Source organism: Triturus cristatus, chromosome 10 (assembly GCF_964204655.1).
Source record: "Triturus cristatus chromosome 10, aTriCri1.1, whole genome shotgun sequence".
NCBI lineage: Eukaryota > Metazoa > Chordata > Amphibia > Caudata > Salamandridae > Triturus > Triturus cristatus.
The window spans coordinates 741206350-741232525 of NC_140593.1; positions in this window are offsets into that span (position 1 = coordinate 741206350).

Consider the following 26176-nt stretch of genomic DNA (forward strand, 5'->3'; position numbering starts at 1 on the left):
ATGAGTTCTGTATTATTAATGAGCTTAGTTGTAGAAGTGGTTTTTTGTGTTGAATTAAACTTGACTGTGGGGTCATCGATCTTTCTTGGTTCACAATTGTTTTGGTCAAGTAATTGGTTGTTTGTTTCCAGGTGAAATTTCTTGGCTGGGCTTCTGGTTGTCTTTTGGGCTGTGGCGTGAGGAGGGTTAATTAGCTGCTCTTGTATTTTATCTTGATCCTCTTGTTGTGGTGTATGTGGGCATGGCTCTGTGTCCGTTGCTTCAGAGGAGCTTTTGCTGTCTTCTTGCTGTGGGTTGGACTGTTTTTTGGTGAAAAAGTTGACGTTTGATATGAGCTTTTTCCTCCCTTTCCTTTTTTTCCTTCGAATTTTGTTCTGTGCTTTGTTGTTCTTTGGTGTCAGATTAGTGGGGGTGGCTATTTGGATTACTGGTTCGACGCCTGGGACCTTTAGCTGGGTAGAGGTCAATTCCCTGCTCTCTGCAGTTGGATTGGTGGCTGCTCCCGGGACCAGTGTTGGCTTGGGGTCCTGCGGTTTTTGTTTTGGAATTGATGCTGCACAACAATCTTGCATTAGAGGAATTGATGGTTTTTGTTTTGGAAATGATGCTGCATTACAATCTTGCGTTAGTGGAATTGATGATTTTATTTCTCGCATCAGGTCCCCTAGCATTGATGGCATTGTGGCTAGTTTGTCTAATATCAATTCACAGGAGCATGGTTGGGAGGGTGACTTGATCGTGTAGGTCGCTTCTTGGCCCCTTTTTATGAGACCGTTTAGTTCAGATATCTTCCCCTCAATGCCTAGTATAGAAGTAGCTATTGATTGTAAGACAGTTAGCTGGGTGTCCATTTTTAGCGATTGGAACTCTAGTGCTTTGGCAGTTGTTTGCAAAGTATTTATGATTATAGGCCATGGGCTTTCAGCTAGTGGATTTAACGTGCTATTGCTGTTCCCCTGGCTTAATGAGGTGTTTGGTTCGTCGAATAAAGTGTTGTACTCTGGCCTCAGGTTGTAAGAGGCGATGAGATCTTCCCATTCCTGCGTGGCCATGAATGTCATATCATTTTCCGCGGAGCAGGTCGTGGAGTTGAGGTCGCTGTAATGAGATAGGGAGCGACGCGTTTTTGAATTGGACTCGATTGTCCCGCTCTGGGCGCTTGTATGCCCCCCATGGTCTGGTTTTGTTCTTATTGGGGGCTCTGTTTGCGTAGTGGTTATGTTAGTCTGTTGGAGTTGTTGGTATTGTTCTTTTAGTAATGTTTCTTGCTTGGTGCTCAAGCTGTCCCGGTTTGTCCGGTTGTTTTGTTGCTCCGTTGAGAAATTTCTGTTTGTTTGTCGAGGTAACGCATCTTGGATGTTCCAACTGTTACCGTCCTTGCTGTCTACTGTCATGGATGGGCTTTGCAGTTTCTTGTCCTGGTTCTCCTGGCTGACCCAACTTTCCTGATGCGGTTTGTTGGTTTCAGTTGAGTGAAGTGCCTCCCTTGAGATGGTATTTGGGGAGTTGGCTGTCACGGCGGGTCCGCCCGTTTCTGATGTGGTCTCTCTTGTGCGATCGACCGTGTCCTTGTCACGTGTGTTAGCCAAGCTTTGGTGGTTTCTTCTGATTGCTCCTTGGTCTACCTTTGGCGGTGACGTTGCCGGACTCCTCAGAACTGGCGAGGTTTTTGAGACTGGTGGATCGTCTAGTATGGTGCTACTGCTCCCCTCTGTAGTCAGTAGGGCGTCATTTGTGTGACTATCAGAACAGGTATAAGTGACTGCCTCGGGTAGGAGAGGAGTTTGCAGACCCTCTATGCATCCAGTCTTAGAGTAGATTGCTAAACCTGGATCTTTCAGGAAGGAAAATTTTGTGTATATCTTGGGTTGTTTAGTACATTTCCTTTTTGTTTCTGATGTTTCTAGTAGTCTCTCTATAGAAATGAGCTCCTTTGATTCGCTAAGAGATTTTAAAAATGACTTCGTCCTGATGATTGGGGGTTGCGATGTTGAGAGTGATGGGCCTAGTGCGGCGGCTGTTGGTAGTTCCGGGTCCGATTGTTGTTGATGGGCCGTGACAGAACTCAGGTTGGGGAAGTTGGCCTTTGATGGTGTCTTGTCCTGTTCTGTCCTTTTGCCGTCTCCATTCGTAGGTGAGGCTGGGTTTGGTGAGGCCGTTAGAACGCTCCTATCTGTCTTGACTGAGGTGTTTTGGGTGACCTCTACAAACCCTTGAAGACCCTCTTGAAGCGGTTTGATGTGCAGATCGAGTGCTCTCTTTATCTTCTTGGGCTTTGAGGGAGGATTCAGGTGGGGGTTGGGTAGCAATTCCCTGACTCTGCCAGATCTCATCTTTGTTGTCTTGAAGGCCTGTTATCTCGGAGGCCTAGTTTAGAGTAGTTAAGTTAGATTGGAATGAGATGGATAAAGCTGGGGGGGTGTGTAGATAGTTAGATAATGTGCAGAAGGGGTGCACACGATCAGACCCTCAAACCCTCAAACCCCTGACCCCCAGGACCGTGTCCGTATCCGTGTCCGGGTTGTTTGCTGTTTCCGGGAAGCAAGTAAGTAGACGCCTGGCGTCGTCTGTGGCGAGGGAGAGGTAACTTGAGGACAGGCGCTGGCAGTCCCCTCAGGGGGGGTCAAGGCGGGACGCTGAACACTAGGCACAACAATGGACAACACTGGACACGACAAGCAACAAACAACAAGACAGCGTCAGGAGATTACTCCTTGCCACATCCCGTTGTGTCCCACTGTCTCCCGCTGCGTCAGCTGTGCCGGTTTTGCCAGTTTGCCAGTCCTCTGACCCGTGTTCTCCCGTGCGTGCGCGCCTCACCTCGCCTCGCCTTAGCTCACTCGCTCACTCGGCACCACTGTTGGCCGGGTTCAGTCCGGCGATGAATCAGTGGTCCTGTCGTTTCTTTTCTTTTCTTTTTGCGGCGTCGGCTTGCTGATTCAAGTTTCAGGTTTTTTGGCTCGGACCACGAGGAGGGAGCTTGAGGGGGAGGGGTGGTGGTCGATGTGACTTAGAGAAGCGCGCTAACAGCTTGCACCTCTCACTGCGCCCCTCTCATCTCCTCTGATCGCATTGACGTTATATCTGCTGATTTCTGCTGATTTCTGCTGTCCTGCTGTCCTGCGAGGACTCTGCGCTGCTCCTCTCAGATCACGGCAGTGTTTGGGGGTGGTGAGACAAGGTAGCACCTCCTGTGCCTGCAACCTCCGTCCTCCGTCCGCATCTGTCACTGTAATGCAGGCGGAGACGTTGAAGCTGTAACGCCAGCTCTGTGTGCGCAATTTTAAGCACCCTTTTAGTCTCTTAAGGGTGATGCCGAGGTGGGGCGGAGAACAAACGAGCCGGAGCTACAGGGGCCGGAGCTGCCGGAGCTACGGGAGCTACGGGAGCCGCGGGGAGCGGGGAGGGGGGAGGGGGGGGGGGGCAGATTGGACTGCTGCACCAGCCTGCTCAACCCGACCCGGCCCAACCCAACCCACCTGTGTCTCTCTTGCTCTCTGCCGAATCGTCACGGCTCCGCAGCACCCGGCTCCACAGCTCCACAGCTTCGCTCAACTACTGCACTAGCAGTCCGCGGGAAAGCAGGCTCCTCCTCCTTCGTGGGCCCGTGTGATCAGCTCTCCAGAAGCGTGATTGAAATTCTTAGTTAAAGTAGAGCAGCAGGGCCGCATCCGTCTGCCTGCCACGATTCAATTTAAAGAAGGAAATGATCCGGTATTCCCTGGATTATATTTTATCTGTGGGAACAAAGCTTATTATCGATTACCGGACCATTGGTATGGCACATGTTATCCAGGCCTGGTCTTCCCAAAGATATTTCATGTGGGAAGGGGAAAAGATGGTGCACATGAGATAGGTAGACAACTAACACGTAGAAGGAGGGAGAGTTGGTCAGAAATTGTAGGGGATATTTTTGGAGCATTGATACCATCCGTTGGAATATCTCTGAAGGTACACAAAATTAGAAAATTGTCTACAGTAGTGGATCGCTTATCGACAAGCACTGCTGGAGGATTTTTATTAGTAAATACAGAAATGGTTGTCATGCGAGCCATGGTAATGCAAAATCGACTTGCCCTTGATATTATTTTGGCCAAAGAGGGAGCAGTCTGTGGAATGCTCAAGGCTCAACATTGTTGTACTTATATTCCTGACGAAAGTCAAGATTTAAAGACATACATTAAGAATATAACTGACTTGCACGAGGAGATTGTTCCATTGGAGGTTGAAGGTGTTTGGGAAAAGATTGGAAAAAGATTTTCTACTATTAAAAACTTTTTACTAAAATTAGGTAGTACATTTATTGGTAAAATTCGAATTCCAGTAACGTGTGATATTTTTAGTATTAATTTTGAGACTAGGATGTTTAAATTGCAAAAGCAGAAAATTACAAAATCATATAAAAAGAAAAACTGTTAAGAAAAGAGAGAAAGAATGAAAGAAAGGAAAGAGAAATGGAAGATATAGAATTAGAAGAGTGGAAAGAGAATGTATATAAAAAGACAAGAGAGGATGAAACAGGGGAAACAATCATGTGACCTAACAAAACTTAAGAGAACTGAATTAATTTCTATTATAAATGTTATCAAAATTTAAGGGAATTTATGGTGATATTAAAAATCACCAAAGGGGGGATTGATGTAGCAGGTAAAGCAACATTTTGTATACATTCTCTATTTTACATCAAAATACTAATTACATAATTGATTTATATTTTAATTTGAATTAACTGTGTGCTGTGTTATACTAACCAACAACATGCATTTTTGGTAAATACAAATTACACGCGGGACTCATTGCTATTTGCATGGCAGAATAACTCTAATAACTAATTGTGGTACGCCTATTAACAATAGTATGTGTGGTGATAGAATATTGCATGATTTATATTGCTTTGGTGACGTTTGCGTTCCTGTTGATGCCAAATGGTGAGTATTATTGCTTTAAATGTCGCTATAAGCTAGGAAAATACTAATACATAAAGGGATTAGTGTGGGTTTTAACTTTAGAATCTTCCTTTCCGCATATTAATTATTCTTTGTGTTTGTTTTGCTTAAGTTGGCATTCGGGCCTACCAAGCCATGACATTCAAAATGGAGTTCGGAAGTGGCCACCGTCTTGTGAGCGCGATGTCTTCTGCGCAGACTCGAATGGCTCTGAAGATCTCCAGGCATCCTCAATTCAGAGCACAGTGTTCCTGGTCAAGTATAGGAACATGGAGGACTGCCAGACTTCAGTCAGGGAAAATTACTAGAGGAAACAATAGTCATACATAACCAAGATTCAACAATGTTGCATGAGCATGACATAGACTGAGGAAGTGACCCAGCAACTTCTCTGAGTACCCAAGTCAGTGGGAAAATTGGACCATATTGCAAATTTCGCCAAATGGACCAATCATATACTTTCGTAGTCTAAGAAATGTTTCATGTTACTCAGAATTTTATTATAAAAAGGGTAGTAGAATAGAGAGGGGGTCGCAGATCATGTCCGGAGGAGAGTGCGCTCCAAAGGGGTGTCCTGAATTTCCGTGATCGATTCGCTTGCACGATTACTTGGTCCTTTGGAGATCATTGGGATGGTGTCATGCCGAGCAAAATAACTTTTTCCGGACTTTTGAGTCTTGGTCTGCTTCCGATTGAGATGATTGAGGAAAGAATTTGGGTTATGCAGAGCCAATTGAATTAGAAAATAACTCTGATAGCAAGAATAGGTAAATATAAAATGTCATGCAATTTGTGTTGATAGACTGAAATTCAAATTTGATTGACCGAAATGCTAATTATATAATTGCAAACAAGAATTAGATAAACTAAATATTGATTAACAGAAATAACGAGTGTGTGGTACTTCCATTAGGTTACTAGAGGATTCTGAAGCTTTAATGTGTTTTAGCTGGTTCTAAATCACCATCAACCAGTCCAACAAATTGGTCCACTCGACCAAGTGGTGGTGTGCCTTGATGTTAAGGTTAGGATCCTATAGGTGTTGATGTAAATATGTATATACTGTAATACATTTTTCTTTCCTATAGGTGTGGAAATATGGATTTTTCTGGTCAGTTATGTCCCCTATCTTGGACCCCAACGGTTCTATGTGCATGTCACAAGTACATGTATGTTCCCTCCAGTTCCAGTTATAAAGACGCAAACACATGTGCGTCCACCGTCAACATGTCCTCTGCCAGATCCGCCATGAATAGGCCGGATATTCCATTCCTAAGTACGAAAGGCCACCGGCTTTATATGGTTCACTTATGCCATTTTACAGTCCAGGCAAGTAGGCCCTGATTCTGTCATCAAACTCTTCTTGCCTTCTGCCTCTGAAAGCTCCAGTCTGAGCCTGCATCTGTGACCATGAACTTTGTCTCATTCTCTGCGCGGCTCACGAAGTCTGACATCAGCCTATTCTCTGCCAAGAACTGTATTTCACCTTCGAGTTATCTGCTTCCCCCTCAGCCGATGCATTCCTGCCTAGTAGTTTAAGTAAACATTCTTCCAGTTACCAAGCAAAGGGCCCGGCTTCTCTGCCCTCATGCAAGTAATTCATAGTCCTGTTACTATGGAAGATTCCTGCCCTCGCATTTAGTGTAGACACCTAGACGCTTGTACACGCACGCACAGTCAGTATAGAATAGATTCTGTCCGAGAGTCCTTCTTTATGGATAACATAGTTCTTTAAACATAGGATGTTAGATATGATTCGGGACTAGGTTGACTTGACCCCCCAGACTTCTTGTCTCCACATGTAGAGCTAAATGTCAAGTCCCCTTCACCCCCTAGTTACACGTCAATTACACGTCATACTGCTGCGCGCGCATCTATGCCAAGTATTATCTTATAGATCCGCCTATAGGTGATATCATAACCAATTATGTTTCTCTTTACCCCTTGTTCCACCCATCTTTTGTTACGCAGACAACTCGTCATTTTCCTTATCAATTGTTACGCCTATTGCATTCGCTTCATAGTAATATATGTACTATAAAAGTCATTTCATGTCAATAATGTATGTACTTCACTTCCTGAACCTCCGGGGTGATGGAACTTGAAGCATCCGATTATAATCGATTATTGGAATAAAGCCCATTCCGAACCTCTAATACCACGGATTCTGCCTCTCATTTTATTGAGCTATTTTATTATGTTTATGTATCAAATTCAGTCCCGGTAAAGGAAAATTATTTACCACATGATGGCGCCCGAATAGGGACACTTTCTCATCTCACGCGCCGGCGGTGCGTTGCAGGCCCGGTCTCCTGCCACAGCTGGACGGACAATAACGCGTACCAGCAGGATTTCCTGTATCTCCCTCCGGTCAAGCGGGGGCGACTGAGACTGCGATCAACACCCAGACGAGGCGGTGAGAAGTGCGAAGTATCCCGACCAGAGCCTAGCTGAGAGAGCAAGATCCGAGGTACACAGAGACCCACCAGTCCGAAGCCAAGCCCAGTGTCCGACGAGTCGAGTCGAGTCCAGTACGGTTCAAGTTCAAGTTACTGAGGCCTTCCGTTTCCGAAGCTACCCGGTGAGTACCATTGCTGGGGAGGCATTTCTGACGTGCACATAGGTTGTGCCGGTCAAGACGGGTTTGGGTACACAAATCCGGTCTGCACTGTTTTAGCAGTGTATCTGTACTGTTTAGCAGTATATCAAGTATTCCGAAGTATCCAGTTATTGTCAAGAATTAAGCTTGGTGATTAGTTATGCAGACGATCATCATTGTTGTTTCAGTTAAAGGCTTAATGTTAAATGTTTAATGTGTTTAAAAACGTCCTGTATATTGTGGTATGAATGATTGTTCATTATCGTGTTTATTGTATTAAGTCTGTTCAAATTCAAGTATCAGGTCAGTTGGTCAAAATCAAGTATAAGGTCAGTTCTCAATATGCCGCTCTTCTCGAAATTAAGACAGATCACTACTAGAAAAGGGGTTCTCGAAGAAGCCGTTCCTATTCCTCCTAGGGACACTCCAGGGCACTTTATGTATCACAAACATGGCTTAGACGCTATATTATTTCTTGATTTATGGGTAGACTACACCAAGGGATTACCAGAAAGTCAGAGGTGGCCCACAGCGGGAACCTGGGATGCAGAGTGCATCATGAAAGTTGAGGAAGAGTTATGGAAAAGGAAGGTCAGACAGTCACAGAAAGACGCCGTTGAGTTATGGCGTAAAGAATCTCATAGACGCACAGAAAAAGCACGTAGACAGGAAGAAAAGAATAAAGAAAGTTCAAATAAAGTTCGAGAGAATCTATTAATTGAGGAAGGTAGCCGAGTGAAATCAGAACAAGTAGACAGACAAAGAAATGCCCTTATGAATGGTATGTATCCCCTTCTGGCCGAAGGATTACCTAAGGCTACTCCAGAAATACCGAAAGACTTGCCACCCCCATTGTTCCCAATAAAGGTACATCCTAAGGGGCATCCTAGAACCGCAGAAGATGTTTTTCTTTCCTCATATTTAGATGACGCAGCTCCCGAGTATGCTAATTCCGCCCCACATAGACCGCATACCAGGGAGGTTCAACGCCAAGATCCAGTGCCCGTATCCCTACAGCAACAAATCGAGTCACAAGTTCCGGCAAGCACATCTGTTTCTGTATCCGCTCCAACAGCTACTTCTATGGCTGTGTCCACACCTGTAGTTGCTGTGTCACGTTCGACGAATCCTTTCACGCCCGACACCCCAGATGGGGCTGCGGGAGGTGCTAGCAACATTTTTTCTACGCCACCCAGAATAAATAAACTTACTTTTCAAGAGTCAGCACATCCACGTACACCGAAACTCATAAGTGCCCGTACGCTGAAGGAACTTCTTATAGATTGTAGTAATGACCCTGTGCCCGGTAAAGAGGACGAAATGACCCTGGCATCATTGCGTATCAGACGAGCCGCAGTGTATTTAGGAAAGTTACCAGGAATGACTGAGCATCTAGATAAAATATATCATTTTGTCCAAACAGGGCGAGATCCAGAATGTATTAACAGAGCTATGGAATACCAGAAAGTAGAGATACAGGGGGAACTGTTACGTTTCCTCATAAACTGTGTGATCAGAAATCAAGATCGACCGGGGGTAGACCCGGAAGCAATGAAAATTCTTACAAGATGGAGCCAGAATATATCAGAAGGGAGACATGATAAACAAAATTGTATAATAGCCATGTGCCGAAAGATCCGTAAAGAAATAGAACGCCTACAAGAAGAGAGATTAGAGGTAGACGAGTTCGAACAAAGCGAGGAAGAAGGGTCAGGACCGCCCACAGGACAGTCGGACACCATAGCCTATGTAGGTAGAGGAAGATCTTGTAATAGTAATAGATGTTTTACTGACTCGATACGTCCGATATGTCCAGATAATAACAGGAATTTCCAAATACCTATAATTAATATAAGGTCTAACGAGCACTCGTTCCAAACCGCCGACAAACTACTCCAAGAACGAAGGGGTTTTCATTTTCTCGATTCTATGGATGAACAAGATTTAGCCAGGGCAGCTGTCCATTGGGTGGACAGTCCCGGAAAATATAGTGATGATACAGTAGTACGCACATTTTTGAATCTTACCCCAGATGAACAGAGGTTAGCTGGGATTTATATGATTCAACAACTCATTATACTATATCGGAGTCAGCATTCGGACCCTGGTCCCTTACCTGACATACTGACTGAATTACTTATGAATAAATGGAGAGGTTCAGGTACTAAATTAATTAAAGAAATTCTAGAATCAAGAAAGCAGTATATTCTTTTTGTATGTTCAGACCGTGTCTCATTACCCGTCAAGAAAAGAACTACGTATCACATGGATAGACAGAATCCCTTACGAGAAGTACATCCAATAAAAGGCGAGGACAACGAGTTTAAGCGCGTATTTGTATACACGCCCATATCAAAAATAGAATTGTTACAAATGAAAAAAGTGGTACCCAGTCATGACAAAGATCCAGCGGGTTTTCACCGAGAAATTAAAGACATGTTACTCATGGGAGAGTATACCTATCCCGACATTATGACAATATTAAAGGTATTAATGCCTGCTGGTATTTATGAGAAACTCAAGGAAAAAGAGTGGGAGGTAGGAGACCAAAAGATAGAATGGTCAGTGTTAGAAGCAGAAGAAAAGGCCCGAACTGCAGGAGCAGGACTTGGGGATAAAACTAAAGCACTGCCAGGTTTATTAGTACAGGTACTGCCACGTTTATTAACTACGAAAAAGGAAGATTGGGGTACAATTTCAGCCTGTAAACAGAAGCAGGATGAAGACACTAGTGATTACTATGCCCGATTTGAAAAATGTTTTGGTATAAATAGTGGCATAAAAGCAAGTAGCGAATCATACCCACATCTGTTTGTAACAAAATTAGTAGAAAATGCTCTGCCACCAGTAAAGAATAGAGTATTAAAATTCAAGAGTACCTGGCAAGGTAACACTCCATCACAAATGTTACAAATGTTACAGTACCATCACAATAGAATTAGAGAGGAACAAGAACATGAACACAGACGCATGAAAGACACGAAAATGAAAATGCTAGTTTCCCAGACAGTTCCAGCTGAAGGACATAAAAAGGGTATGACACATTCCGATTCAGCAGGACCTGTAAAAGGGACATGCAATTATTGTAAAAAGCCAGGTCATTATGTACACGATTGTCCAGTTTTAAAACATAATATCGCCATAGGTAAAACACAAGAAAGATCACGGCCATTTAGGCAAGAGCAGAATGAACAAGGAGCTCCACAGCATGCCCAGGCCATGCCAGCCGCACAACAGCCAATACAGTTTGTGCCAGCTGCACCACCGTTGCCTGTTGCTGCCACACAGACAACAACACGACAAATGTATCAGACCGCACAGTATGAATATCCTGAGTATCAGCGTTACGCATGAACTAGCCTAGAGAGGGAAGTTGACTTACCCCTTATTGAAATCCCAGTAGACCAAGAAGGACCTTATGTACATAGTGAATTATTAGGCCAAGATAGAAAATTTCTACTCGATACAGGGGCAAGTCGAACGACCATAAAACGTAGTGAAGTTCCAGGGGCACCCCTCTCAGGCTCACAGAATATTTCCTTTGGTTTTTCAGGAAAACCTATTGTTAATGAAGTGTCACAACCTCTGCCACTTACGATAGGACCTCTGACCCGAACTACAGATTTATTGCTTACTAAATCATGTCCAGAAAACTTGCTAGGAATAAAAACGTTGAAAGCTCTAGGAGCCATAATATGTTGTTCTCCGGAAGGAGTAAGATTGTTTTTACGTGATTTCAAAGGTCACTATGTGTCTAGAGACATGGATCCCCGGCTACAGACTTTACCTACACATCTATGGGCACAAGGCCCTACTGATGTTGGACGCATGAATATTACACCATATCAAGTCACATTAAAGGCAGGAGTGGTGCTACCACGAATACGACAATACAAGTTACCACCAGATGCTGTAGTGGCTTTACTACAAATCATTGACGAGCTCATTGCCCAAGGAGTGGTTGTAGAAACAGACTCCAATGTATGTAATTCACCGATAATTCCGATTCTTAAACGAACAGATCCAAAGGCCCCGCCAGTCTATCGATTGGTTATTGATCTGCGCGAGTTAAACAAATGCATTGTGCCACAATTCCCTGTGGTCCCAGATATCTCGTCATTACTGACAGCTATTGATTCCGAAGCGACATTCTTTACTGTAATCGATCTCAAGAATGCCTTTTTCAGCGTCCCAATAGATCCGGAAAGCCAATATTTATTCGGATTTAGTTTAAATGGACGTAGCTTTAAATTCTCACGCGCACCTCAAGGATTTACAGAAAGCCCCAGCATCTATAGCCAAGCACTGAAACGAGAACTAGATAGTATCCACATGCCAGTTAACACTGCTCTGCTCCAATACGTCGATGATTTGCTGATCACCGCAAGAAGCGAACCAGAATGTGAAAAAGCATCACTGACAGTTTTAAAATTTCTAGCCGAAAAGGGACACAAGGTGTCCCCTTCTAAGCTGCAATTCTGTGTCCAGCGAGTTGTTTATCTTGGACACTCGCTGTCCAAGGAGGGAAGGCAGCTTACACCAGACCGCATTCAGTTAATAGCTAACATGCCAATACCCAAGACACAAAAGGAGGTGCGGGCTTTCATAGGCCTCACTTCATACTGTAGACAGTGGATCCCGCAATATGCATTTCTAGCAAAACCACTCATCCAGTTGACAACCCAGGAGGCAGCCACATCGACTGTTCTCCCTTGGACTCAGGAACATACACAAGCTTTTGAAAGCCTAAAGAAAGCTTTATGTCAAGCACCTGTTTTAGCAACACCATGTTACAGAAAACAGTTTACACTCTTTGTTACAGAACGCGAAGGTACTGCCTTGTCAGTACTCACACAGGAACAGGCAGGATCCCACAAACCATGTGCTTATTTCTCTAGTACATTAGATCCCGTAGCTCAGGCTCTGCCTGCGTGCCTGAAATCAGTGGCAGCGACAGCTTTAGCAATCAGACAAAGCGATGCCATAGTGTTAGGACATCCATTGACAGTTCAAGTACCACACGCAGTAGAGGTTCTTGTAAATAGAACACAAACACAACACTTGACTATAGCACGACTTACAGGGTATGAACTTACATTGTTTCAGCCACATATAGAAATCAGACGCTGTAACACATTGAATCCTGCCACACTTTTGCCAGTAACCGGAACAGACCCACTAGCTCATGACTGTATTGAAGTTATTACTATAACGACAAAACCCAGACAAGACTTGACAGATGTCCCATTGTCAGATCCAGACCTGACGTTGTATGTAGATGGTTCATGTATGAGAACGAATACAGGAGAGTTAGTGGCTGCTTATGCAGTCACAACAGATACAGAAGTCATTGAAACCAATCGTATTAATACTTTGTCAGCTCAAGCCGCAGAGCTCATCGCTCTGACACAAGCCTGTATTCAAGCCACAAGTAAAAAAGTCAACATATACACTGATTCACGTTATGCATTCGGAGTTGTACATGACTTCGGCGTGCTGTGGCGAGAGAGAGGTTATTTAACTTCCCACGGTGCCCACATTCAGCACGGACCCCTCATTCATGCCTTATTAGATGCAATACATCTACCTACTGCAATATCAATTATGAAATGTAAAGCTCATACGAAAGTTACTGATATCATTTCTCAAGGCAATGATTTAGCCGACAGAACAGCTAAACAGACTGCTCAAACTCAAACTCCCGACATGACAAAGACAATAGTCCCGATACCGACACATTGTATGACAGTTAAAGATCCTACTCTTGACGTAATTGACATACAGACACATGCTACACAAGACGAAATAAAGAAATGGACTGAATTAGGAGGGATCCAAACGGACCAGGGATGGATGATGAAGGAAAAGTCTGTGTGGTTCCTTCCTGATTCAATGGTCCAAGTTATAATTAACACTACACATAGTCCAGCACATCTCGGAGAAAAAGCTATGCTAGACAGCATTCAACACATTTGGTTCAATAAACATTTACGAGCAGCAGCAAAGCAAAAAGTCCGTACCTGTATGATCTGTTGTCAGTTTAACCCAGGAAAAAGCGTTCCCGTAGAACAGGGTGGATTTCATCCTCCTGATCATCCTTTTGAAGTGCTCCAGATGGATTATATCCAGATGGAACGATGTCGAGGATTCAAATATGTTCTCGTAGTTGTCTGCGCTCTGTCCCGTTGGACGGAGGCTTACCCGGTTTCAGATTACACTGCCCCGACCACTGCCAAACAGTTAGTTCGAGAATTCTTCCCACGATACGGTTTACCACGTGTTGTCTACTCAGATAACGGCCAGCCGTTCTCATCCGAATTAATGAAACATGTTTCACTTCTGCTAGGATATCAGTGGAAATTCCACTGTGTTCGACACCCCGAAGCAGCAGGTCTCGTAGAAAGACATAATCAGATACTGAAAATCAGACTGTCCAAAATATGCAGAGAGAAAGGGGTCGACTGGATAGTAGCATTACCAGTTGCACTTTTTTACATGAGAATGGTAGCACACTCTAGAACAGGGCTATCCCCGTATGAGGTGATCTTCGGCAGACCACCAAATATGTGGGGGACGCCCATACCACGCAAAATAACTGATGTTGACTGTAATATGCTGACAGATTATTTGGCTTCCTTGATGTCTGCACTACAATCTTGTCGTTCACAGGTAGCTGCAGCCTTTCCCGACAACACTGAGGTGAAACCCCATGACATAGTTCCGGGTGATATTGTATTTGTGAGAAATTTCGACCGAAAGACTCAGCTGGAGCCCAGGTGGAAGACACCCAAGTTGGTCCTGCTGACCACAAGGACAGCCGTGAAGATCGAGGGCCGCAAGGGCTGGATTCATTCAAGTCATATCAAGAAATTTCATGGACTATCCTCGGATATAGACATTGTGCCCTGCACTCCCTCACAGACTGATTCAAAACTTCCTTTGGTTGAAAAAACTGAAACCGAACTTTACAAACTAAAGCTTAGGCCCAACAAGTCGAGCAATTTGATTGTTTAAGTCCTCTCCAAGGTGAAGCGGTTGAGTTGTCTCTGACATGTATCCCTTGGACCTGAGTAGAGAAAATACCCGGAAAATGTTGAAACGACAGGCGTATTGTAAATCACTGCGTAGCCATTGTATAGTGACATTATTAATTTTGTTTTCCTTAAGTCTTTTAATAATTATTACAAGTATGTTGTTGCACATATATTACCCTATTGCCCGAAATGTTCACAATGTTATTGCAGAACATTCTTTTAGTGACTTACCTCCACATGAATTGTCTTATAGACTTGCGCTGCGCAATAACACTTTCATTAGTATGTTACATTATTCCCATCAGACTAGTAATGCCACTAATTGTTGGGTGTGTGGCCGGCTCCCTCCCTATCAGAATTATGAAGGAGTCCTGCCATTCTTTCCACATCCATTTACACATAACGGCTCCTGTGGAGCATGGTTTAGTTTAATCAATTCCATAAACTCAGACACAGCAGTTTACCAAGATCAGTGGGTATGGGGAAACCTGAACCTAGTTTTACTCAAGGTCTGCTATCCTGACAAGGAGGGTCGCCCCAAAAGAACAGGAACTGATCTAGAAAATGAAGTATATGGATTAGGTAATTTTACACCTAATCCCATGATTCTGAATGTCGTATCCGAAGTTGAACTAGTCTTACCCACCATGTCAGTATTCCCAGCGAAGGGTGAATTGTGTGTAAGAAAGGTTGGTTCCATACATATGGGCCATAGTAAGTGTACTACTACAGTAGAATTCAGTGATCAAGGCAAATCTTCATTCAGAGCTTATCGCCACTCCTACTTTATATGTGGTCAGACTGCATATATGCGTCTACCTCTAGATTGGGATGGTACCTGCTACATTGCATTCCTTTTGCCACCTGTTTTCCTAACTCCTCCTGATTATTATAGAAATATTCATTTAGTACACAATAGAGAGCGGAGAGATCTCCCAATTGTCGATTATACTGAGACGGCATGGGACAAGTATGTAGATTTCAATAAAGGCATCTTTTCCTATATAGGTACAGTTACCAATAGTAAGCTGATACGTAGATTAACTAGAACCCTTGAAGCAGTAGTGAATGAAACTATTTCCGCCTTAGGCAATTTAACAGAAGAGCAGTCTGCTATGCGGATTGTTGTGCTTCAAAATCGTCTTGTCCTTGACGTCATCTTGGCTGATAGAGGCGGAGCTTGTAGGGTCATCGGATCCAGCTGCTGCGTATTCATACCAGAGAATTCGCCATCTGTATATAAAGCTATAACTCGCCTTCACAAGATTGTAAGCCAGATACACCAGAACCCAGGCACTTGGACTTGGTCCAGTTGGTTTTGGAGTGTGATATCAGCCTGGGGATGGAGAGTTCTATCCTTCCTAGGTATTGGCCTTCTCATACTATTCAGTTGCTGTATATGTCTACAATGTGGACCAGCGATTTGTGGTCTGTGTGCCACATCGTGTATTCCACCACCAAGATTTCGTTCAAGATCCCGGAAGAAGAAAGAAGAACAAATGATGCTATATGAACAGATCAATGGATTAATGAAGATTGATATCTCTTAACGGGCAAGTAGGGGACAAGGAGGGAATGTGGAAATATGGATTTTTCTGGTCAGTTATGTCCCCTATCTTGGACCCCAACGGTTCTATGTGCATGTCACAAGTACATGTATGTTCCCTCCAGTTCCAGTTATAAAGACTCAAACACATGTGCGTCCACCGTCAACATGTCCTCTGCCAGATCCGCCATGAATAGGCCGGATATTCCATTCCTAAGTACGAAAGGCCACCGGCTTTATATGGTTCACTTATGCCATTTTACAGTCCAGGCAAGTAGGCCCTGATTCTGTCATCAAACTCTTCTTGCCTTCTGCCTCTGAAAGCTCCAGTCTGAGCCTGCATCTGTGACCATGAACTTTGTCTCATTCTCTGCGCGGCTCACGAAGTCTGACATCAGCCTATTCTCTGCCAAGAACTGTATTTCACCTTCGAGTTATCTGCTTCCCCCTCAGCCGATGCATTCCTGCCTAGTAGTTTAAGTAAACATTCTTCCAGTTACCAAGCAAAGGGCCCGGCTTCTCTGCCCTCATGCAAGTAATTCATAGTCCTGTTACTATGGAAGATTCCTGCCCTCGCATTTAGTGTAGACACCTAGACGCTTGTACACGCACGCACAGTCAGTATAGAATAGATTCTGTCCGAGAGTCCTTCTTTATGGATAACATAGTTCTTTAAACATAGGATGTTAGATATGATTCGGGACTAGGTTGACTTGACCCCCCAGACTTCTTGTCTCCACATGTAGAGCTAAATGTCAAGTCCCCTTCACCCCCTAGTTACACGTCAATTACACGTCATACTGCTGCGCGCGCATCTATGCCAAGTATTATCTTAGAGATCCGCCTATAGGTGATATCATAACCAATTATGTTTCTCTTTACCCCTTGTTCCACCCATCTTTTGTTACGCAGACAACTCGTCATTTTCCTTATCAATTGTTACGCCTATTGCATTCGCTTCATAGTAATATATGTACTATAAAAGTCATTTCATGTCAATAATGTATGTACTTCACTTCCTGAACCTCCGGGGTGATGGAACTTGAAGCATCCGATTATAATCGATTATTGGAATAAAGCCCATTCCGAACCTCTAATACCACGGATTCTGCCTCTCATTTTATTGAGCTATTTTATTATGTTTATGTATCAAATTCAGTCCCGGTAAAGGAAAATTATTTACCACATAGGTAATAAGGTACCCCCCACATATTCAGCGCATCGTTCCTCCTGTGTTGAGACTCGTGAGAGAAACGTATAAGTGTTGGTGTTATGGGCCCCACCAATGAATGCGTGTGTTAATGAGTTAGTGTGACGATGGGTCTGTGACGCAGGGAGGATATGTAAATTTGCCCCTTTCACGCTGGATCACTACCTCACTGTCAACAGCACCTCTATTAATAATTCTCTTTCTATCCCTTTTCTACTTCTCCCACAACTCCTCCACCACTCTGTGCCTACCGAACCATCCTTATCTTTCTACTTCCTTTTCTCAACACTCTACCTCACTTCTCTCCCTGAACCTCATTGTTCCATTTCCATCTCACCTTCCTATATCTGTCCTCCATGTACATATCGTACTCAACCTCATTCCTCTCTACATCACCACTGCCTTTCTCTTCATTTTTCTTTAATTCACCTCTCTCTTCCTCTATGAAATCTCTATTTCACCACTTTCTACCTAACCTCTCTCTGCCTCATTTCTCACTGTACTTCACATCTCTCACTACCTTATTTCTCTCTGCCCAATCTCTCTCTCTCTCCTGCTCACTCCCAAACCTCCAGGAGGCATATTATCAAGGACGGAGTTAAAATTTATTGCCACTTTAGCGGCAGAAAACTGCAGCTAAAGCGGCGATAATGGCCTTGATAATATGCCCTTGTGAATTCATATAGAAACCCAGGTTCCGGTGTGAACATGGGCTTTTATGGGAATTCTCCAGGGCGTATTATACAGCTGATTATCGCCGCTTTAGCGACAGTTTTCTGCCACTAAACCGGCAATAATTTTAACGCCATTCTTGATAATATGCCCCCAGATTGCTAGGCCTGAGCGTAATTTTAATTACTGATGAAATCAGAATAATTTTGGTAATTCTGCGTAGCCCTTTGATGTAGAACTGATGATAATAACGCAATTTGTCACGTAATTTGTGGGACTACAGCACATTTTGTGACCGCTCACTATTTGTGTTCTGTCGCAATTAGCAATATTTCTTAACCCTCAATGCATCCTCGCATGAGGATGCTCTTTGTGTTAAGAAACTAGCGCTAGATACCTGGAGTACGTTGGGGATAATGATATCCAAACAGCACATTTAGAGCAAATTTTTAGCGCATAATGCCTTCTCAAACCCATTTTGAACACGAGGGAGGGCATTGTGCAATAGAAAATAGAGCTAAATGCCGGGGGTAAGTTGGGTGAAAATCCTACCCCAAGATCACATTTAGCAAGCGCGAGCAGCTGCTCGCTCTTGCTATTTATGTTCTGTTGCATTTAGCACTATTTCTTGGTGCAAAATGCATTCTCATTCCTATTTTGGACATGAGGAGGCATTTATTAACTAAAAATAGCGCTAAATGCAGAATTCATTTTCTTGCGTAATTACATTACACTGGAGTACTCGAGGCACGCCCACCACTATCAATTTCTCTTACCATAGATTCACTACCTACGTCTCCATCCTTACTGTCTCTCATTGTACCTCTCTTACCTTATGTCACCTATCTTCCTGCCTGGCTCCTTTATCTCCACGTCTTTTACTGTACCTCAACCTCTTTTTCTCTACAGATCATTACACCCTCTCTCAGCTCTTTGTGTGCTCCTCCACTGTTTTAAATCACTATTTCTACCTCACCTCTGCACCTCAACGCCACCCTCATGCTCGATGCCCCCCTACCTCGACCAATGCCAACTCTGCAGCCAAAGAACTTCACAGATTGATCACCAACTGCGCAGACAAGCTTGCTCCCCTCCACAACCTTGAGAGACAGCGCCCCAGGAAGGCCACCTGGTTTATCACCGACCTCCACGAATCCAGACGCACCTGCAGACATCTCGAGAAGAATTGGCGAATCAGCAAAACTCCAGAAGACCACACCACAAACAAGAACGCCATGACAGAATACCACCAACTCATCAGATCCACCAAAAGGACCTTCATCCGAAACAAGATCCACACCAACACCAGCAACTCCAAGGAAATCTTCAGCATCATCTGGGGGTTCACCAAGCTTTCCAGCGAAGCCATGGACGTCACTCCCTCCCAGGACCTCTGCAACATACGCAACTCCTACTTCCACCTGAAAATAAGGTCCCTCTACGACAACTTCAATGAACAGACTCTGGACATTGAATCCACTCCTCCCCCCCCAGCAATGACTTCCAGCCCACCATCTTCTGTTGGACCCCAGTCTCAAGACACCGCATCGACGGTGAAAGGCATTAACTCTGGAACCCCCACGGACCCCTGCCCTCCACACATTTTCCACAGAGCCTCTGCCGCCATCACATCTGAGCTACGACGCACCATCAATGCCACCTACAAAGCCAGCACATTCCCCGACGACTAGAAAAGTGCAGAAGTCAGACCCCTGCTCAAAAAGCCCTCAGCAAACCTGACATGTGGAAATCGGAAATAATTTCTGTTAGCATAAGCTGAAGCCATCTTGTTTGTGGCATCCATTTTGTTAGCTATGTAATTCTTCCGTCTTCACTGTTGCTTGCCTTTCTATTCTGCTTGAGTCATCAGCTTTAGTTAGCTCCTTCTGAACTGAGCCAAAGCAATGTATGTGCTAAGAAAACACCTGTAGCTGCTGAAATGCACCTGGTTAAAGATGTAACTGTCAACTGTGTTTTGCAATAGTAAGTAGTTCTGTTCCCCCTCCCACTTTTCTGACTAAGTGATTACCCATCTGCCCATGTCTGGCTGTAACTATTCCTGTGAATGCTTGTACCTTCTATTTGTAACTACATGCTTACTCTGCAACAAACTCAGTATATAAGCACCATGGTCTGTGTATTCCATGTACTACCTCAGGCAGCACTTGAGAGTGCTGTGTGGATGTAGTCCCACTCATGAGTGATTAATAAACTTGTTATTTGAATTCCAGCTTCAGTGCCAATCTCTATTTTGTTGGTCTACGGACCCATGGACAGAGAAGGGTGACCCCTGCACCGGTGTGCTCATTAAAAAGCACATTTCCCCAGTTCAAGAACTATCGATCCATCTCTCAACTCCTTTTCACGGCCAAAGTCACCAAAAAGATCATCATCATCCAACTAACAACATTAATCGAAGAGAACTCCATCCTTCACCCATCTCAATCCAGATTCCGCAGCAACCGCAGCAACCGCAGCACTGAGACCGCACTACTCGCTGCCTCAGACGACATACGCACCCTCCTCGACTAAGGCCACACCATGGCCCTGATTCTACTTGATTTCTCCGCAGCCTTTGACACCGACTCCCATCGCAGTCTCACTGCCAGACTCCACAACGAGGCATACAGGGAACCGCCCTAGACTGGCTCCACTCCTTCCTCACAGGCAGAATCCAAAGAAACAGACTTCCGCCCTTCCTTTTCGAACCCACAGAGATCAACTGCGGAGTACCCCAAGGATCATCGCTCAGCCCCACGCTCTTCAACATCTACATGGCCCCCCTCGCCGTCATCGTCAGACAGCATGGACTTAGCATAGTAACCTACCAGACAACACCCAGCTCATCCTCTCCCTTACTAAGGGCTCCCTCACCACCAGACTCAGCTTCCAGGAAGAAATGAATGACGTTGCATCCTGGATGAGCAGTGGCTGCCTGAAGCTTAACTCAGAGAAGACAGAAGTATTCATCCTCGGCCCCTCCCCCTCTACATGGGACAACACCTGGTGGACCACTGCCCTCAGCAGCCCCCTACCCCCAGCAGCCCCCTACCCCATGGACCACGGCCAGAACCTCAGCATCATTCTCAACTCCTCCCTCACCATGACACGACAGATCGACGCCGTCGCCTTCACCTGCTTAAACACTCTCTGCATCCTTTGCAAGACCTTCAAATGGATCCCCCGAATCAAGAAAGACCATCACCCACACAGTCATAACCAGCAGACTGGACTACGGAACCTCAAGACCTGGCTCTTTGACTGACCGGAGCTGTACCACCCCAGCGTCTTGAGACCCTGACTGGTGAGTAGTGCGCTTCACAACTCCCTGTTTGATGGACCTCTGCCTGTTTCTACCTCTGTCACTCTTTACACGTCTCTCTACTTCAGCTTTCTGTCTCAACCTCCATCATACAACACTCTCTCTAACTCATCCTCTCACTCTCTCTCCCAACCATTGTATCAACCTGACCCCATCTCTTTATTTCCTACTCTACCTTTCACTCTGCCTCACTACTTTCTTTAGTTGACCTGTCTTCCAATACTTACTTTTACTTTGAACCCCTCCCTACCTCATGATTCTGCATCTTCCTTGCATCTCTCTATACTTCTCTCATTACCTCACTGTGAGAAGTTGGACTGGTATATGCTGTCCACTAATTAAAGTGGGCACCCTGTACCAGTCCAAACAACCTTTATGGTGATTTAAGAGGTCAAAGATAACCTTAGAAAGCTATCAAAGTGGTAGCTGCGGAGAGCAGCCTTCAGGCTTAGTCTTGAAGGAATGTTAAGCAGCTTGTTTTACCAGAATGCAACCTTATTGCATTGGTTAAATGAAAGAAGAACCACACAGTAGTTATAAAAATATGTATTCATTATTATAACACACTCTAAATACCTCACAGTATCTGCTACACACAGATAAATACAAAGCACACAATACTGTAGCACAGAAACAATCGTAAGTAGCACTAATACACAGTGGGCTCAAGGGGGATGCGAAACCATATACTAAAATAGTGGTATAAGAACCACGACTCAAGTCAAGACAGTGTCTAGAGGTTGTAGAATCGCTGGGACCCCAAGGAACCAGCCAAGGTGAGTAAGTAGGGACCCCACGGAGGACTGGTGCAGTGTGAGAACAAGGCTGCCTGCTACATACAAATCAATGGGAGAGTCGCGGTTGTAGTTTTAATGTTTAAGGAACCTTCCCAGTGGATTACGAGGTAGCCCTTTGGATCATAGAAGGTTGGAGAGCCATCCCGCCCGTGGATACCATAGTATCAGAGTTACCTATCCCAGGGAAGCCGGTTGCAATGGGCTCAAGTGATGTCAGAAACCACCGTCGATCTCAATGGAGGACTTCAAGGAAATGCCAATGCGGGAAAGAAGAAACATTTCCGCTGGAATCCAAAGGTGGATTTTTGTCGAAGAGTACCTGAAAGCAGAGGGGACAGAGTCTGGGTCACTCAGGAGTGACCAGGGGCTCGGTAGACGAATGCCCACCGATGTTGGGTGCTTCTGGTGCGTTAATGGAGACTTTGACTCTACAGCTGCAGGGACCAGCAGGCATCGAGAACAGCCGGGAGATGGATACGAGCTGTCCCACAAAGGATGTCGAGTGCTGAGGGGTCGGTGTCCAGCTGGAGCACAAACAAGCCTTGGCAGCAGCAACCCATGAAGAAGATCAAAGACGGTTACGGTCTGGCCCAGCAAGGACCAGGGGACTCACCACAGCAAGGGAAGTCTGGGCATTCCTAGAGCAACCAGGGGAGTCCAAGAAAACTAGTGTTGACCCTTAAGAGGAACCACAGGCCGGAGGCACAGGAGTCGCAAGAGGACCTCAAGTAGAATTACTAAGCAACAGCCCACGGAGCACTCGGTGTGAGGAGGCCAAAGTTCTTTAGTGGAAATGGTGCCAGAGGTTGGGGCTACTCGGAGTCCAGTGCACTTGTTTTGGAAACGTCAACAAGCATATGCACTTGCAAAAGTATGCAGTGTACAGTGGTACAGGTATTGCAGCCCCCACGAGGGATTCTTCCTCAAACTTGGTGAGAAGTCAGCTTGGACCTTGAGGGACATGAACCCACCTCCTGTGTTGCTAGAGACTTCGGAGTCCTCAGGAGCTCAGGATCAGCAGATCGGTCAGATGTGTTATGGTGACTGCGGTTGCATGGGAGTGACTCCCTCACTCTCCTTAGATGTCTTTGGTTGTCCTTGATGCTCCACAGGTCCTACTTGGAGCCTGTATGGTGCACGGGCAGAGACGATGCTTTAGACGGAGTGGGAGACAAATTCGGGCCCAAACGAAGTCCAGCGAAGTCCAGAGTGTCCAGACGGTCGAAGGTCAGTAGTTTCTTGATCAGAATCTTGTCCACGTCGAATCTAGGGTCCTACAGCCAGGTAAGTCCTTTTGTACCCACGGGAGAGGGTTGGGAAGGTTCAGGGGATCCTCCCAGGGAAGCGTCAGGACAGTGGGGAGGTTACTCCCATGTCCTTTGTCCAGTTTCACACCAGATCAGGAGCCAATGGCTCCCAGGACTGGTTTGAACTGGACTATGCACAGGGACACCAAATGTGCCTCTCATGCAGACTTTCAGTCGCTGGCAAGCGCACCCACCTAGGCCTAACACACTAAATCCTGTCTAGTAGGTGGTCACATCTCCCTGTGACAGGATGCTTATTGTTCTGCCTTCCCCTGCTCGAGCTTGTCTCAGCAGCAGGAGGAAGAAAAACCCTTTTGGGCTGCATTGGACGAGAAGGCTGGTACCGGGAACACCAGGGACCTCACAAAGCCCGTTTCTGAGGGGGGTATGATTCCACAATGTTTGATACCAAACACGATAGGGTTACTTTCAGCCGCTTTAGAGTTGATCGTCACACAGTCGCATAATGCCACTCTATATGTCATAGAAGGCTAAAGCACTAACAACCTAGGAGAATTGACTCTGTAGGCTGCAGGGGTTTCTGCTCATGCAGTGGCACCCTCTCACTTAGAACCAAGCACCCTGCCTTCAGGATTGTCCAGGCATGCTATAGGGCTGACTTATAGGTTTTAAGTGTAGTGACCCTTAGATATAGTAAACCCATATCTTAAGTAAGTGGTGCATTCACCAACTTACACAGACTGCAATCGCAGGTCTGTAGATCCATTTTGTATGGCCTCTCATGGGTGGCATAATTCACGCTTCAGCCCATGGGAGGCCTCTGGTGTACCTATGCCCTGGGTACGGGTGTACCGTGAATGAATGAACTTATATTTATATAGCGCATAGCTACCCGGAGGCCTCCTAGCGCTTGCGGACACAGAGAGCACAAAAAGAAGGAGTATCACTGACATGCTGAGAGGAACAGGTGGGTCTTGAGGTGTTTACGAAAGATCGATATGTTGGGTTCACTACGGAGCGTGTGTGGGAGGGTGTTCCAGAGGTTGGAGGCATTCAGAGTGAAGGAGCGTCCGCCCCACCTAGATCTTCGAACTTTCAGAGGCGTGGCCAGGAAAGCGGCACTAGAACGAAGAGTCCTGGTAGGTTGATAGGGCACAACTAAGGATTGAATAATGTGGGAGACGTATTTCCAGATTGCTTTGTGAGTTAGACACATGGCTTTAAACTGGATCCTGGCTCGAATGGGCAGCCAGTGTAGATTTTTTAAGGCAGGCTTAGCTGACTGTCTGCGGGGAATCTGTAGCAGGTGACGTGCTGCGCAGTTTTGAATCACCTGGAGCCTATTTAAGGTGGACTGAGGGGCGCCCAGGTAAAGTGCGTTCCCATAGTCCAGGCGGGATAGAATCAGGGCTTGGACCATGATTCTCCTGGCTTGAAAAGGGAGCAAGGGGAGGATTTTCCTGAGCATTCGCAACAGTCCAAAACACGTGGCCGAGAGCTTAGTGGTCTGATGATTAAAACAGAGGGAGCTGTCAAGCCATACGCCGGGACTTTTAATCTGTTGCTTAGGAGTGGGCATAGGTCCAAGACAAGGTGGCCAGACAAAAGAGGAGGAGGGTGAGGGGGTCTTCCCTAGGAACATAAGTTCGGTCTTCTCCCCATTCAGTTTGAGGTGGGAATGGGTCATCCATTGGGCAACTGCCTCTAGGGAGAGTCCTAGGACGCTAGATGAACCCTCAGGGTGGTTAAGTGCCACCACCAGTTGGGTGTTGTCTGCGTAGGTGATTATTTTGATGCCGAAGGGAAGCACTATCTCGGCTAGTGGGGCCATGTAGGAATAAAAAGGGTGGGGCTCAAAGAGGATCCCTGCGGGACCCCGCAGTTAAGAGGCCACTGATTGGACATAGATGTCCCCTCAAAAACTTGATAGAAGCGATCCTTTAGGAAGGACTGAATCCAAGTGAGTGCCATCTTTCCTATCCCCATGTTAGTCAGCCGTTCAAGTAGGATGTTGTGGTTGACAGTGTCCAAGGCGGCACTGAGGTCAAGTAGAATGATAGCTGCCGAACCGCCCTGATCTAGAAGTCTTCTGGCTTCTTCCGTAACAGCGAGCAGGGCCGTCTCGGTACCTAACTAGGGACGGAAACCTGTTTGGGAGACGCGGAGTAGATTATTGGATTCGAAGTAATTGACTAACGTAGCATTGATATGACGTTCAATCAGTTTGCTCAGCCATGGGAGGAGAGAGATGGGGCGATAGTTTGCCAAATTAGATCGGTCCAGATTAGTTTTTTTTAAAAGAGCTCTAACCTGGGCACATTTCCAGGCCTGGGGTACTCTGCCAGAAGTGATGGAAGAGTTGAGTATGTCAATGATGACTGGGCCTATAATGTGATGGACCAGGGAAAGGTGTTGAGGGGGGGCAGGGTCTGTAGGAGAGCCAGACGTTACCCTGGTGAGGAGATTGTCCAGACCTTTCTCATCTAGCAAGGGGAATTCTTCTAGAGAGTTCGTCGTTTTGGTTCTGGAACTAGAGTCGGAGGGGTCAGGCCCATAAGGAGAAAAAGACTGACATATTAGTTGATTTTTTTGGTGGAAGTATTCAGCTAGCTCGTTGCAGTGCTGAGAGGCATCCTCCAACTCGGGAGGTTCCTGGGGGAGGGAGGACAGGGATTTGGCTATTCGGAATATTTAATAAGCGGCGGCATTGATCTTATCCTCATAGAAATGTATTTGCGCTGATTTGATCTCAGCTTTGTAGGATCTTAAAACTTCTTTGTAC